Raw genomic sequence first — 15,638 nt, forward strand, 5'->3', positions numbered from 1 at the left:
GGAGGGAGTCCGCAGATGAGATCTTATAACCAAGTAACATCACTTCCGGTTGCCCAAAAACACACTTGGTTGCGTTCAGTAGGACTATGTACTGTTCTAGTCGTCTGAATACATCACGTAGGTGCTGATGATGTTTTTCCAGTTATGTGGAGAACACCAGAATATTGTTGAGATAGCAAAACAGTAATCCTTGAAGAATGGAATCTATAAATCTCTGCCATGTTTGAGCTGTATTGCATAAGCTGAATGTCATAAAGATGCTCTCACATAAACTAAAAGGCATGGTTATGGCAGTCTCTGGTATATCCTCCATGGCTGCCATTAACTGAGTATATGCCTTTGTACAGTCCAGGACAGTGAATACAGTGGCACCAGATAGTACGTAAATATAATCCCTCAAAAGCAGTACAGGGTATTGTCAGGCACCATTCATGAGTTAAGCATACAATAGTAGCCCCTTAGGTGCATGGCTCCACATTTCTTTGGCACCAAGTGTAATGCAAGGACCATGGGCTTTTAGGTAGCCGCATTATGCCCTCATGTATGACAGAATCAATTTCAGCCTTTGCTGTTGGTAAGCAGACTGAAGCCAAATGTATTGGCCGACACATTATGTGGGGGCCATCTGGTGTCTTTATGTGGTGTACTGTGTCATGCGATAGGCACTTAGGAGCACCAGGCAGCCTGGTCAAATATAGGTAGTTTCTCAACAACTCTGCTTACTCACCCCCAGAAGCCTGCATCAACTTTGCACTGTAAAATGCTGTGCTGCAGAGGAAACCAGTGACTGCTCCTAAGCTGGTGACACCATCCACCAAGCAAGCATTTGCAACGACCATAAATAGTCAGTAGTGTACTAGGTGGCAATCTGCTTTGATGATGGCCACACTGATATAGTGTCAGTGAAGAGCCATGTGTAAGGGTGGTGCAGTCGATGGCCAAGCTCCATCTGCTGAGTATCATACATCGAGACTGTGGCGTTGTTAGGGACCATCAAGCAGAAGGCAGTTTAAGTCCGGCAACGATACATGGACGTTCGGGGCAGGATGCTCAGATCCAACTCAGTATCTATCAAGAATTTCATGCCAGAACCTCTGTCAGTGACAAACAGGCAAGTGGAGGATGTCTGGAAATAAATTGTGCCTCCTACTGATCGTTGCTTGCATTTGGGTGATAGCACACTGATGAATACTTCTTCGCCTGATCACCGAACCCGTGACGGTACAAGCATATCTGCACACCACCTTGTGGATCCATGGTATCACCAGAAGATCTACTCCTTAAATGTCATCGGTATAGACCTCTGCCATTGCTAGAGCTGTCTTGCTACAACAGCACACTGATCTGGGCACAAAACAGGTCGACCTCGGCTGCAAGTGAGTTGTGGTCATCCCTCGCTACTGTTGCACTGTTATCCCGCACTGACTACCAGACCTGTGTGGATGTGATTGTGTCTTTTATTGATTGGCCATCTACATCACAGCATGTCAGTTTGTGAGGCAACAGTGGCTTTTATCTGCATTGGCAAACAACTGCTCCATAGCATGTGCAACAAGTTATCTGGTACAGTGACTGTGTCAACCTTACTGTACAGGTGTTCCAGGTACTTGGATGGCTTTCTATCATCCATCTCTTCTTGAGCAAGAACTTGTCGTAAGTGATCCTCTTGGGATGCAGCCACTCATATCAATTCTGATTTGAGCTTGGTATACGAGTCTGTTCCTGTTGGTGCCAAAATTATGTCTTGCACTTCAGTTGCAAATCAGTGGTCAAACTGGCTTACTGTGAGTGCAAACTTAAGTCATGTCAGCTGTTATCCGTGCACAACAAAACTGGCTTCTGCTTGTGTGAATCAAAGGATTGGATATCTGACCATAACGATGGCAGAGATACTGCTGTTCTCAATATTGTTGGTTCTTTGGTCACTGAGATTCCACCAATCATGTTGGGGTCATCATTTGTCAGGATCAGCGTCAATTCTTTACTTTTGGCTAGCCAACTTTCGCTTGACATATTTATGGTGTCTAAGTGAACAACACTTGCACTGATTATTCAAAACTCTTTATTAGGAATGCACTCCTGACATCACTCTTATAAATGGACAGGATGCCGTAGTTGGAATTCTAATCCTTGTCGTAAAAGGAGTTTATTAGAGGCTACAATTTGGTAACACCAAGTAACAGAATGTTGGTAAGGAGTACGTATAACCAGAAAAATCACAAAATAAAAGAATAAATGGCACACACAGAAAAAGCATAGAAAATACAGCGCCCCTGGCAGCTGTTGGTGGAACTGCTCAGACAGCCGTGATTCACTTGCTAAGAACACTGCACTGCACGCTATAACACTGAACTACGCACGGAGGCTGACATGTAATGTTGCAGTGTGGCTTATTGTAGACTGCTCCAAATTACTTGATGCCGCCAGAAAAACATTCATACAGCAAACTGTAAGAAATCCCACAATTGCATAATACTGTTCAGTGAATCACCACAGCAGATTATCTCATCGACACCTCCAGGCAATGTAAAGATTTTTAGTGCTTATAAACATATTATTCATCTACGTCTGCATGGCTATTCTGCAATACCCACACAAGTGCCTCACAGTGGGTTCCAAACAGTGTAAAGGAAAAACAAACACTTAAATCTTTTTGAGTGCACTCTAATTTCTATTAGTTTATTATTTTGATTATTCCTCCTTATGTTAGTAGGCACCAACAAAATATTATCGCATTCAAAAAGAATGTTGGTGACTGAAATTGTGTGAAAAGATCTCTCTGCAAAGAAAAATACTTTCGTTTTAAAGATTGTCACCCCAATTCATGTATCACATCTGTGACAGTGTTGCCCTTATTTCCAAAGAATACAAACTGAGCTGCACTTACCTGAACTTTGTCGATGTGCTCCATCAATCCTACTTGGCAAAGTTCCCATTGAAACCATGCTGCAATATCCCAGAGGAGCTGAACAAGAGCAGTGTAGGTTGCCCCTACAGTACGAAGTTTGTCCGGAAAATACGTATAAAAGTTGAATAATGTCTTTATGTTACAAGTTGCAGTCACCGCCAAGTGGGACTACTGCTGTAATCAATCCCATCAACACTTAGTTCGAGTCAGAGCACTCTGCGTGAAGGTGGGAGTGTGCGGCAGCTTGTTGACAGTTATCCTTTTTCACCTGCCGTCGGCATGGAGCTCTCTCTGATTGAGGAACAGCGCATCAACATCAAGTTTCTTGCAAAGTTAGGCAAGAATGGCCGTGAGATTTTTGAGTGTTTGAAACAGGTTCACGGAGACAATTCTCTGAAGGAACCAACCGTGAACAAGTGGTTAAAAGGGTTCCGGAATGGCCAAGAAGAAGTGAACGATGACCCTCGCCCAGGACGCCCGTCGACATCGAGTTCCGATGCAAATGTTGAACGAATTCGGGCTTGTGTTCTTAAAGACCGTACATTGACAGTCAGAATGATTGCTGACGAGCTGTCAATCCCCAAAACAATCGTTCACGAAATCCTGACACAAAAACTTGAAATGAAGAAATTGTGTGCGAAAATTGTATCGAAGCTCTTGACGCCAGAACAGAAAGCAAAGATGGTTGAGTGCTGTGAGGATTGGTTGGAAGCAGAGGAACGAGGGGACTTTCTCAACCGAGTCATCACTGGAGACAAGTCCTGGTTTTACGAATCTGATGTGGAGCTCAAATCTCAAAGCAAGGAATGGAAACCAGCAGGAGAACCGAGAACAAAAAAGTTGTGAAACTCAAGGTCAAATGTGAAGACAATGTTGATTGTTTTCTTTGATTCTAGGGGCATTGTTCACAAGGAATTTGTCCCTCCTAGCCAGAGAGTGGACGGAAATTTTTAAGTTGAAGTTCTGAAACGTCTCAGAGCTCGTGTGACCCGAGTTCGACCAGAGTTGGCAACAGGGGGCAGGTAGATCCTTCATCACGACAATGCGCCCGCTCACACGTCGCTCGTTGTGCAAGAGTTTTTGGCCTGAAGCTCAATCACCGTGACAGACCACCCGCCTTATTCACCCGATTTAGCCCCATGTGACTTCATGTTCCCGAAATGCAAAATGGTGCTTCGGGGGCGGCACTTGGGAGACGTGGAAGCCATCAAGGCGGAAACGACATGGCAACTGAACAACATCCCAACTGAAGACTTTCAGCAATGTTATCAACAGTGGAAACGGCGTTGGCAGAAGTATATCGCCTCTCAGGGCAAGTACTTTGAAGGAGACCATATTGTAATACCTGAATAATTGTAAAATAAAGTTATTATTCAACTTTTATACATATTTTCCGGACAAACCTCGTAGACCTGTTGCACCTTGTAAGTGTTCTGCCAATAAAATGCAGTCTTTGGTTCACCTTCCTAGCAACATTATGAGTCATAATTCTAATCCATAGGTATTTAGTTAAATTGAAAGCATTTATATTTGTGTGATTTATCATGTAACCAAAATTTAATGGATTCCTTTCAATACTCATAAGGATGACTTTTCCTTATTTAGGGTCAATTGCAACATTTTGTACCATAGAGATATCTTGTCTAAATCATTTTGCAATTGGTTGTGATCTTTTGATGACTTTAGTAGACAGTAAATGGCAGCATCATCTGCAAACAATCTAAGAGGGCTGTTTACTTTGTCTCCCAAATAATTTACATAGATTAGAAACACAAGAGAACCAGTAACAATTTCTCCAGAAATGCCAAATATCACTTCTATTTTACACAATGACTCCCATCAGTTGTTATGGATTGTGTCGTTTCCGACAGGAAATCACGAATCCATTGCACAACTGAGATGATACTCCATAAACATGCAGTTTGATTAGATGTCATTTGTGAGCAGTGGTATCAAAAGCCTTCTGAAAATCTAGAAATGTCAACTTGAGATCCTCTGTCAATAGATCTCATTATGTAGTTCATGTGAAAAAAAGAGCCAGTTATGTTTCACAAGAATGATATTTTCGTAATTTGTGCAATGTGTCAATAGATCATTTCTTCGGAGTATTTCATAATGTTCGAATGCCGTACAACTTCCAAAATCTTACTGCAAACTGATGTCAGTAATATGGGTTTATAATTCAGTGGATTACTGCAAATTGAGGTCAGTGGTTTGTTTCTATAATTAAGCGTACTACTTCTAGTTCATTTCTTGTGTATTGATGTGACCTGTGCAACTTTCCAGCCCTTATGCATGGATATTTTGTCAAGCCATTGGTTGTATACAGTTGTTAAATATGAAGCTATTACATTAGCATACTCTGAGATGAATCTAACTAGCACACAGTCTGGACCGGAAGACTTGTCTTTATTAAATAAATTAAGTTCCTTTGCTACAACGAGGGTATTACTTCAAAGTTACTCATTTTGGCAGCTGGCCTTCCATACCTTACGACTGGAAAGTTGCACAAGTCACACCAAAACCCAAGAAACGAAGTATGAGTATCCACAGAATTATTGATCCATATCACTAGGCTTGATTTGTGATTTTGGAACACGTACTGTGTTCAAACATCATGAATTACCTTGAAGAATCCAACAAAGATTCAGGAAACATAATTCTTGTGAAATACAGCTAGCTCTTTATTCTCACAAAGTAATGAATGCTGTTGACAGGGGACATCAAATCTATTCCACACTTTTAGATTTCTAGAAGACTTTTGACACTGTTCCTCACAGTTGACTTATAATCAAATAGCATGCCTATGGAGTATCATCTCAGCTGTGCAACTGGATTTGTGATTTCCTGTCAGAAAGGTTAATACCTTGTGTTCCCCAAGGAAGTGTTATAAGCATTCTGTTGTTCCTGATCAACAAAAACAATTTAGGATATAATCCGAGTGGCCCTCTTAGCTTGTTTGCAGATGATGGTGTCTTTTACTGTCTTGTATAGTGATCAGATGGTAAAAACCAATTGCAAAACGATTTAGACAAGATATCTGTATAATGCAAGAAGTGGCAATTGACTCTAAATATATAACAAGTGTAAAGTTAGCCACGTAAGTACTAAAAGGAATCCAATAAATTTCGGTTACACGACAAATCACACAAATCTAAAGGCTGTACATTCAACTAAATACTTCAGTATTATAAAATGAGTAACTTAAACAGGAGCGATCACATACATAATGCTGCAGGGAAAGCAAACCAAAGACTGTGATTTAGGGCAGAACAGTATGAAAATGCAACAAGTCTACAAAAGAGACTGCTTACACTACACTTGTCCACCTTTTCTAGAGTATTTCTGTACTGTGTGGGACCCGCAGGATTGCTGGAGGACCGACAAATTCAAAGAAAGGAAGTTTATTTTGTATTATTGTGAAATAGGGGAGAGAGTACCACAGGCACAATGCACAAATTAGGGTGGGAATCATTAAAACAAAGGTGTTTGTCTTTGTGGCAGGATCTTATCACAAAATTTCAATCACCAACTTTCTCCCCAGGATGTGAAAACTTTTTTTGGCACCCACCTACACAAAGAGAAATGACGATCACAATAAAATAGGATACATCATAGTGTGATTGGAAACATTTGTGCTCATTTTTCTTGCACACTGTTCAAGAGGGCAATGGTAGAGAAATAGTTTGAAGCTGAAGCAATCTGCCAGGCACTTAATTGTAAATTGCAGGGTAATCATGTATATGCAGATGTTCTTGATTTTAATTCTCCAAAGTTTTTTGCATTTTGTTTGGTGAAGGAATTTTGGAAAACTGTGTTTAGTAACTCTGCCTTGGTGGCACGTCATCGGAAATATTACCATTGACAATTCTCAGTGAAGGAATTTACAAATGACCAGAATCTCTTTGAAATTTCTGGTAGATTTCGACAAAATTTCATTCTGGAAACAATTAAAAGCATCTCTCCTTGAAGACCACATTAAATTTAGATACCATCAATCTTGGAGATTTACTGATGCTCCATTAGCACCAAATTACTTCCCCTGCATTTCGGCATTTTCATGTTGATATACAGAGTTTTTACTGTTCCTGGTGGGGATGTGCTCACATTCAGCCAAATGTATACCAATCTTAATTGTGTAACAATGACCCCACTCAGTTTGTGCTTTTCCTCTGTGGCACTCATGTTCCTTTGAGTTTTACTTTTATAGTTCCCACTGCAGCCATAATTGTTGTGGCCAAATCAGATCTCTCTTTCTGTTACACTGATCTGAACATGGTTAGCTACCAGGAAATTTAAGTCCAATATTTCTTCAGAGTGTTTTTGTCTCTGTTCCTTATCACTTGTATTTCCACCACACACTCATACTCATCTTGGCCTATCACAAAGTCAGTAAGAGCTGCTCAGTAATTTTGCATCTGGTTGCCATTTAATCTTCTTACAACTTGGCCAGTCGAAAAGCCTCCCTGGTTCTTATGACAAACAGGTTTCAGCTGCTGTCTGTGACTGATGTTGTCACTTGCCATGTTTCAGAAAAAGCTTCTCAGTCTGCAAGACCCGGGCATTCACAGATGGTGGAATTACTTATCATTGGGGAGCTCCAAAATTAGGCAACATTAGGCCCCTTAGGGATATGGCTGCCGAGGAGGGAGAAAGTCCAGGATGCATATTGTAGGGAGTCATATTACATATGGAACAGGTACTTCTGGATGTCATAAAGAGCACAGGGTGTAACCAATTGCAGGTGGTGGCTCACATTGGTTCTAATAATGTGTATCTCTTTGGATCAGAAGAAATCCTATTTGGTTTCTGGCAGCCATCTGATGTGTTAAAGTCTGCTAGTCTTTCTTGTGAGACGAAGACAGAGCTCGCCATTTGTAATATCACTGATGGCCGATTGCAGAACTTGGCACAAAGTCGACGGGAGGTTCTGAATTAAAGGCTCAGCCAGTTCTACAACCAAATAGGCTGCAGATACCTTGACTTGCATCATGGGATGGTTGAGAACCAGGTCCTACATAATAGGGCAGGAGTCCATTACACACAAGGGGCAGCTACACAGGTATTAGGGGCTGTGTGGAGTTTACTGGATAGTTTTTTAGGTTATAGTAGAAAATATAAAAATGATTTCAATCTCAAACAGTACAGGTCAAACAAGGGACGAGGGTAGACCTATGAACAGTTGGTATTATAGTTGTAAATTGCTGTAGCTGTGTTGGCAAGAATCTCCAAGCACTTAAGGTATTGGAAAAGGAAAGATTAAATACAGCTGAAGGTGGCGTGTCTGTTGTTGATAGAAGTAGTTTATCGTACTTATCATACTTTGGGGAATTGTCTCCACAAACCAGGCTTGTGCCCACTGACACAAGTTGGCAAACAGCTGACATGCAGGCAATCTTGCAGCCAGGCTGTAGCTCATGCTGCACCAGCCAGTGACACATGGGCAAGATTGGACAAGCAGCTCATGCATTTGCAGAAAGGATGCAATAGGGCAGTCTTAACAGGTAGCCTATTCTAACTGCACCTGCCAGCAAGCATGATGAGAGATGTCATTACTCTATGGGGCAACAACATGCCATAAACAGTAGGTAGGATGCCACAAATTTCATCGCATATTTTTTCAAATTTCCCACAGTGTCATTTCATAAATTTAATAGAGAAATGAGGTCCTTAAAACAAACCACTCTTTTTTGAAATGGATATAGGAAATATATCTCCACTGAATGCTAATACAGAGAGTAAATTAAGCTGTAAGCTCATGGTACTTAACCCTTAACTACTATGGTCATTCACAGGAACACAATTACTATGGAGGGGTCTCTCAGGCCGCATTTTTCTATTTTATATATCAAACCAGAATTTTGCTGAATATATATAGTTTCTTGACTTCCAGTTATTTATTACACTTCTTAGAGGTGGCTTTTGTAGAAATTTGATTTTTTTAAATACTGCGGTATTTTAAACACTTCGACAATTAAAACAAAGCAAAATCTGGAGTATATTTTTATTTTATGAGTTACAAAAATAACAGCAAATAGTTAGCTCTCTACTCACACACAGAGATTATATTACAAATTGGCACTATAACTAGGTAGAAAAATCTGACATGACTTATGATAAATTGCGTGCAAAGTCAGCTTTCAGTTTACGACTCACTTTGCAATGTAGAGCAAGTATTTCAGTCCATAAGTTTATGAATGGAGAAACTTTGCCACCATTTTACTTCTAAAATTACAAGTAAAAACTAAATACTTGTTCTGATGTGCCACTGAATCATACTTTAGTCAATTTCCACCTGCAAACACTTCACGCAGACCTTCCTGGAACACTCCAAACAAATCGGAACACCACGCTGTTGACACGGATACCTTGTTTTCCTCTTCAGACGTGGAGGGCAAAAGGTGCACATTTTTCGAATTCTTCTTTCGGTGTTTGGGGCTCATCTTGCAAGTGAAGACATCTGTCTCACATAAAACACATTGCACATAAGGCCCAGCTTTCCCCGCCATGGAGAAACAGTAGCATGCAATAAAAACGCGGCACGCACACACTACGGTACGTCTGTGAGACCTCTCAAGGCTAATAATTACGAAACAAAGAGCAGCAACAATGTAAGACTGCTGGCACGTGTAGCTTGACAGCTAATAGGAAGGTACATGGAAGAGTCCATTTGGCTTTGCAGGAGTGTGAGAAATATCTCGAGACAAAAATTAGTAGCGGTCTGAGAGACAGTCGATAGTAGTTAAGAGTTAACTCCATTTTCGAACGTAGCTTAAATACCATGCTATTGACACGGAAAGTTATTTTTCAAAGGAATAAGGTATTGGAATAGGAGTCCCATGTATCGACATATTTAAATAACAGTGATTTGTATAAATATTTTCAGACTTCTTGCTGCATCAGCTCAGGGTAAAACCTCAAGCTTAAGATTACCTCCATCATCTTTGTCAGCAGCAAATGCCTAAACTGCTGCTGTGGTAGCCTTTTATAGTCCACAAAGAGCTTGTGATTGGTCAGTAATTATGTAACGCTGGTGCAGATGGTGTCACCATCACCACCACCACCACCACCACCACCACCACTCCCTTAGTGGTGTAAACATTGTGACAAGCACTCTGCCTCTTCTCTGCATTGATAGCTCGCTTCCACGCTCTGCTAGGAAAAACAGTTGAAGTTCTTCACACACATTCTTATTTCTACAGCCTCTTTGCTTACAGAAGACCAGCATAGCTATCATTAAAGAAAGGATACAACATACAAGGTACAAACTGGATGCCAAAGCAAGCTGTTTATGTAATTGCCATCTCTTTTTATCTGCAGTTCTCTGATATCTCAACTGGGAATGGGTTGATATCTCATTGCAGCCCATCAAAGAGCTAACTGTAGCACTACAACGGCTAAACAAACAATAAGATTGGAGCAACTTGCAAAAATCGGTGTCACCTCATAGAATGGTACATGATGTCCTCAACCTGTCGGGCAAGAACCTGAACAAAGAAATCATTTCGGATCTTAATTAAGGATTGAATTTTGCTCCTGCTGTACCTATCGTGATCTCATTAGGGGAATGGAACACATGGTGCGGCATCCCTCTCAAGACACCACCGACAAGGTAAGACTCCCACCACTCATATTTTAGCCTCAGCCGAGCCACCCAAATGTAACATCAGTAGAGGAGAGAGAGAGAGAGAGAGAGAGAGAGAGAGAGAGAGAGAGAGAGAGAGAGAGAGGGGGGGGGGCCTCCGTGCATTGCAAAATGGTGAAGATCTTGTGATACTTCCAGATGAGATGCCACAGTTGTTCTTAATACTACTGAATATCACAGAAAAGTGGCATAACTGTTGGCAAACAGCTCGTACAAATTCCTAAATTGGACCCAACTTCGTCATACAACAGAAAAACGGTGGAACTCCTGAAGAATTCAAGTCTGCCATAGGACGTCTTGAAAAATATTAAAAGCTTGAGCTCTTGTATCTCCCTGGCTGTACAAATTACGTAAGGTCCACAAGAAAGGTATTCCATTGAGATCAATTACTTCAGCTATTGGCTCTCTGACCTACAGGCTAACCAAATAGCTGATGACTGATAGTTGGCCGCTGCAAACATCACATCAAAAACACTAGTGTTCATTGGGAAAATTAAACAGGTTAGAGTTGGCCCAACCGATATTTTAGTCGGCCTGGATGTGGTGTCACTATTTACAAAAGTTCCTGTGGGTGACACATTGAAGCTGTTGGCAGAACATTTTCCTCCTGAAATTATAAAAGTAATTCCAACATATTATGACAATCTCCTACTTCTTGTATGGCAGTAAATTTTATGAAATGATGAACAGAATAGCTGTGGGTTCTCTGTTGTTTCCACCAGTGGACAATTTTTTATGGAACATTTTGAGAAGTAGCCATTAAATTTGGCTTCCCATTGTCAATCTTCATGATATTGCAATGTTGACGTCACATCTATTGTCCGGGCATACAGCATAAAAGCTCTTGAGCACTTTCTTGAACACATGAACAGCTTGTACCCCACATCCCATTCACCACTGAGACAGAAAGAACCAAGGCTGCAATTTTTAGATGTTCTGATACTGTCGTGACTGACAATTCGCAATTTTTCACAAACAACTTTTATTGTGTAAGTTCACAAGGTTGATGACTGAACGTACAAACGAAAGGTAACAATAACGAAAAAAGTCTCCTAATTGAGGCAAACAAATGTTCACTTCTAATTTTCCACAAAGGTTTGTGGCAACACACACACACACACACACACACCACACACACCACACACACACACACACACACACACACACACACTAGTAACAGTCCAATTCCGAGACGAAGACGTAATCTTCGACGGTCGCAGTACACGAGGTCGGCATCCAGGATGAACTGAACTTGGGGCCTAGTTCTACCCCCTAAATAGCTGTCTCCATCCAATCATGTTTTGGCATAGTGATACTTCCTGCAGGCCATGGCTCGAGCTCCCCCTGCAGGAAGTAGTGCTCAGCATGTCTGTTTCCACTATCTTGTATGTAAATAGCCAGTGTTTGCCATGGTGCTTTTGGGTACAGCTTGGGCATAGACAACCTCATCCTCTGTGGTGTTATATGGGTTGCCGGCCCTCGGGGGCTACCTTGGCTCCGGTATAACATGCCTCCCCCCTTGGAAAAGCTGGTGCGGCACGGGTGACGGCGGGGAGAGAGTACCAATATAGGCTGATCTGCAGCTAAGTCCTCCTGAAGGAGGTGGTGGAACCCGGCCTCCAGAGAGTAGGGTGCCGCTTTCTGGGCGAGGCGGTTGGAACACTGCAGCGGTGGCAGGTGCGAGGCGACATTGGGCTGGGCAAGCGGCATGGGGACGTCCGCATCGTCCAACCGAGGCGGTGCCGAGGGGCTGGGAAGCGGGTTCAGGGGAAGGTGTTGGAGTTGTACCGGGTCTGGAGTATGCAGCGGCGTGGGACGAGCAGCCGGCATCCGGTGGCTATCTCCGGGAAGATTACCCACCAACTGACAAGGGAACCTCCCCATCGCACCCCCCTCAGATTTAGTTATAAGTTGGCATAGTGGATAGGCCTTGAAAAACGGAACACAGATCAATCAAGAAAACAGGAAGAAGTTGTGTGGGACTATGAAAAAAATAAGCAAAATATACAAACTGAGTAGTCCATGCGCAAGATATGCAACATCAAGGACAGTATGAGCTAAGGAGCGCCGTGGTACCGTGGTTAGCGTGAGCGACTGCGGAACTAGAGGTTCTTGGTTCAAGTCATCCCTCGAGTGAAAAGTTTACTTCTTTTATCTTCGCAAAGCTATGATCTGTCTGTCGTTCATTGACGTCTCTATTCACTGTAATAAGTTTAGCGTCTGTGTTTTGCGACCGCACCGCAAAACCGTGCGATTAGTAGACGAAAGGACGTGCCTCTCCAATGGGAACTGAAAACATTTGATCGCAAGGCCATAGGTCAACCGATTCCTCCACAGGAAAACACGTCTGATATATTCTATACGACACTGGTGACGGCATGTGCATCACATGACAGGAATATGTTGTTGACCCACCTAACTTTTACACTTGGCGAATGGGTAAAAAGATTCTTCTACCTTGCCCGATTTAGGTTTTCTTGTGGATGTGATAATCACTCCCAAAAAACTGATGAAAACATGACGGACGGACAGATAATAATTGTCTGAAAATAAAAAATTAAAATTTTCACTCGAGGGAAGACGACTTCTCGTTCCGCAGGCGCTCACGCTAACCACGGGACCACGACGCTCCTTGGCTCATACTGTCCTTGATGTTGCATATCTTGCGCATGGACTACTCAGTTTGTATATGTTGCTTATTTTTTTCATAGCTCCACATAACTTCTTCCTGTTTTCTCACGTGATCTGTGTTCTGTTTTTCAAGGCCTATCCACTATGCCAACTTATAACTAAATCTGAGGGGGGTGCGATGGGGAGGTTCCCTTGTGAGGAGAGGGCATCAACATAGCCCCAAGGTAAGGACCGGCAGGAGGTGGGGGGGGGGGGGGGGGGGGGGAGGGGAGGGTGCCAGCATTTGGGGCTGGGGCTGCTCGAGGAAACAAGGATGCAGTTGGTTGTGGTGACACAAAACCACCTCGTCGTCCAGGCATACGTCGAACAGTTGTTGACCACGGGGCTGGATAATGATCCCCATAAGCCAGCTGGGCTGGGGCCTCAAACTCCACACCTTGGAGCCGGATGAATATCGGGAAGGCCTGTGGCAGGAGGGGATGGAATAGGGTCTGAGGCTGGCAACCATAGAGCAGTTCGGCTGGACTCTCGTCACCCACCGGCATGGCCCTGTAGGTACTGAGAAATAACGTAAGAACTTCTTACGGAGAACGGTCTTCTGCGTACTACTTCATCTGAGTTTTAAAAGTGCGAACAAGGCACTCTGCCTCTCCATTGGATTAGGGATGGAAAGGATTGGGAAAAGACATGGTGGATACCATTATCGTGACAGAATTGGCGAACTCGAGACTCCAAAATTGCAGACTGTTGGGTACCAAGGTGTCAGGGAGGCCTTCAATGGAAAATATTTTTGACAGGGCCATGATGGTATTCTCTGTGGTGATAGAGGAGCACCAGATAATGAAAGGGAAGTGGGATTAGGCATCTGTGACGAGTAACCAGTAAGCGCCAAGGAAGGGTCCCACAAAATCCACATGGATGCTTTCCCATGTGAGGGAAGCAGCTGGCCAGGACTGGAAGGACCGGCACAGAGTGGGAAGGACCTGGGTACACGGCTGACAACACCGAACCATGCACTCCACGTCCACTGTCATGCCTGCCCGAAAGACATGGCAACGTGTGAGGGTTTTCGTCCGGGCAATACCCCAGTGACCTTGATGTAAGATGTGGATAATCCTTGACCGCAGGGACATTGGTATGATGACTCGTGGAGTGGCGTCATTTTCAGCACGGAGGAGCACCCCATTGACAGCCACCAGTTGACGGCAGATGGAGAAGAAGAATCGGTCAGCCTGGGCGCAAGGCGGAGGAAGTGTCGGCCAGCTACAGAGAACATAGCGGTGCACCAGCTGGAGGAGCGGATCGGCGGTCGTCACTGTGGCCACCTTCTCAGATGTGACTGGGAATGCAGCTAACACATCCTGTATGTCGTCATCGACCTAAAAAATTAGGAGATCTGACAAATCAAATACCGAATCCTGGCTAGAGGGGAGCCGAGACAAGGCATCGCCGTTGGCACGCTGGGAGATGGGTCAGAAATGGATGGTGTACCTAAAATGTGAAAGGAGTAGGGCCCACTGCAGCAGGTGGTGGGAAGTCTTCGTGGGTAACTGGGCTGACGGAGAAAATAAGGCCACGAGGGGCTTATGGTCAGTAATTAAGGGGAAAGACCTACCGTAAAGGTACGGGAGGAATTTGGTACAGGCAAACACAATGGCAGAATATTTGGATTGGGCCTCTATAAAGGATTTCAAATGCTCCTTTACAAAGGAAAACCAAGGAGAATTGCCCCCAATTTAATCCATGTACCACTGAAAAGATGAATGAAACAAGTTATTAGTGTCAGTGGTGTTGAGAAACAACTGAAATCTGTAAAACTGAAAAATGCTCCACGGCCTCATCGAATCCCAGTCAGATTCTATACTGAATTTGCAGCTGAGTTTGGCCCCTTTTCTAATTATAATCTGTCGTAGGTCCCTTGAACAAAAAACTGTGCCCAGTTCCTGCAAAAAAAAGAACAGTTTCAAGAGTTAGATATACACAGTTTGGTTCATTGACATGGAGGAAAATGCTCATGGTAAACTAATTCTTTATGATCAACTAATGTGTTCAGACATTGTCTTTGTTCTTTAAGGTGGTTGTTTGACTTTTTTCGAAGTTGGCGCTTCAGGACTCCACCATTCAGCACATCATGTGAGTCATAATGGTAGCACCAACTTTCATCCCCAGTAATAATCTTTGACAAATGTGAGATCACGTCTAGCTCCATCCAGTACAACAGAAATTCGTCTTTCCTCCTCCTGTTCCTCTGTTAGTGTGTGAGGGCCAAGTTCTGCAGTAAGTTTCAGTAAACCTTCACATTAAATCTTATTACACACATCACGATTCAAATGAAGTTGTTCCGATATTGCAGATATGGTCTTCTCGCAATAAATTACACATTCCACATTTGCATCAATATTTGTTACAGACAGGTGATCAATTCTGGAATCATCTTGCACTGAATCTCTGCCT

The sequence above is a fragment of the Schistocerca americana genome, chromosome 1 (genome assembly GCF_021461395.2).
Source record: "Schistocerca americana isolate TAMUIC-IGC-003095 chromosome 1, iqSchAmer2.1, whole genome shotgun sequence".
NCBI lineage: Eukaryota > Metazoa > Arthropoda > Insecta > Orthoptera > Acrididae > Schistocerca > Schistocerca americana.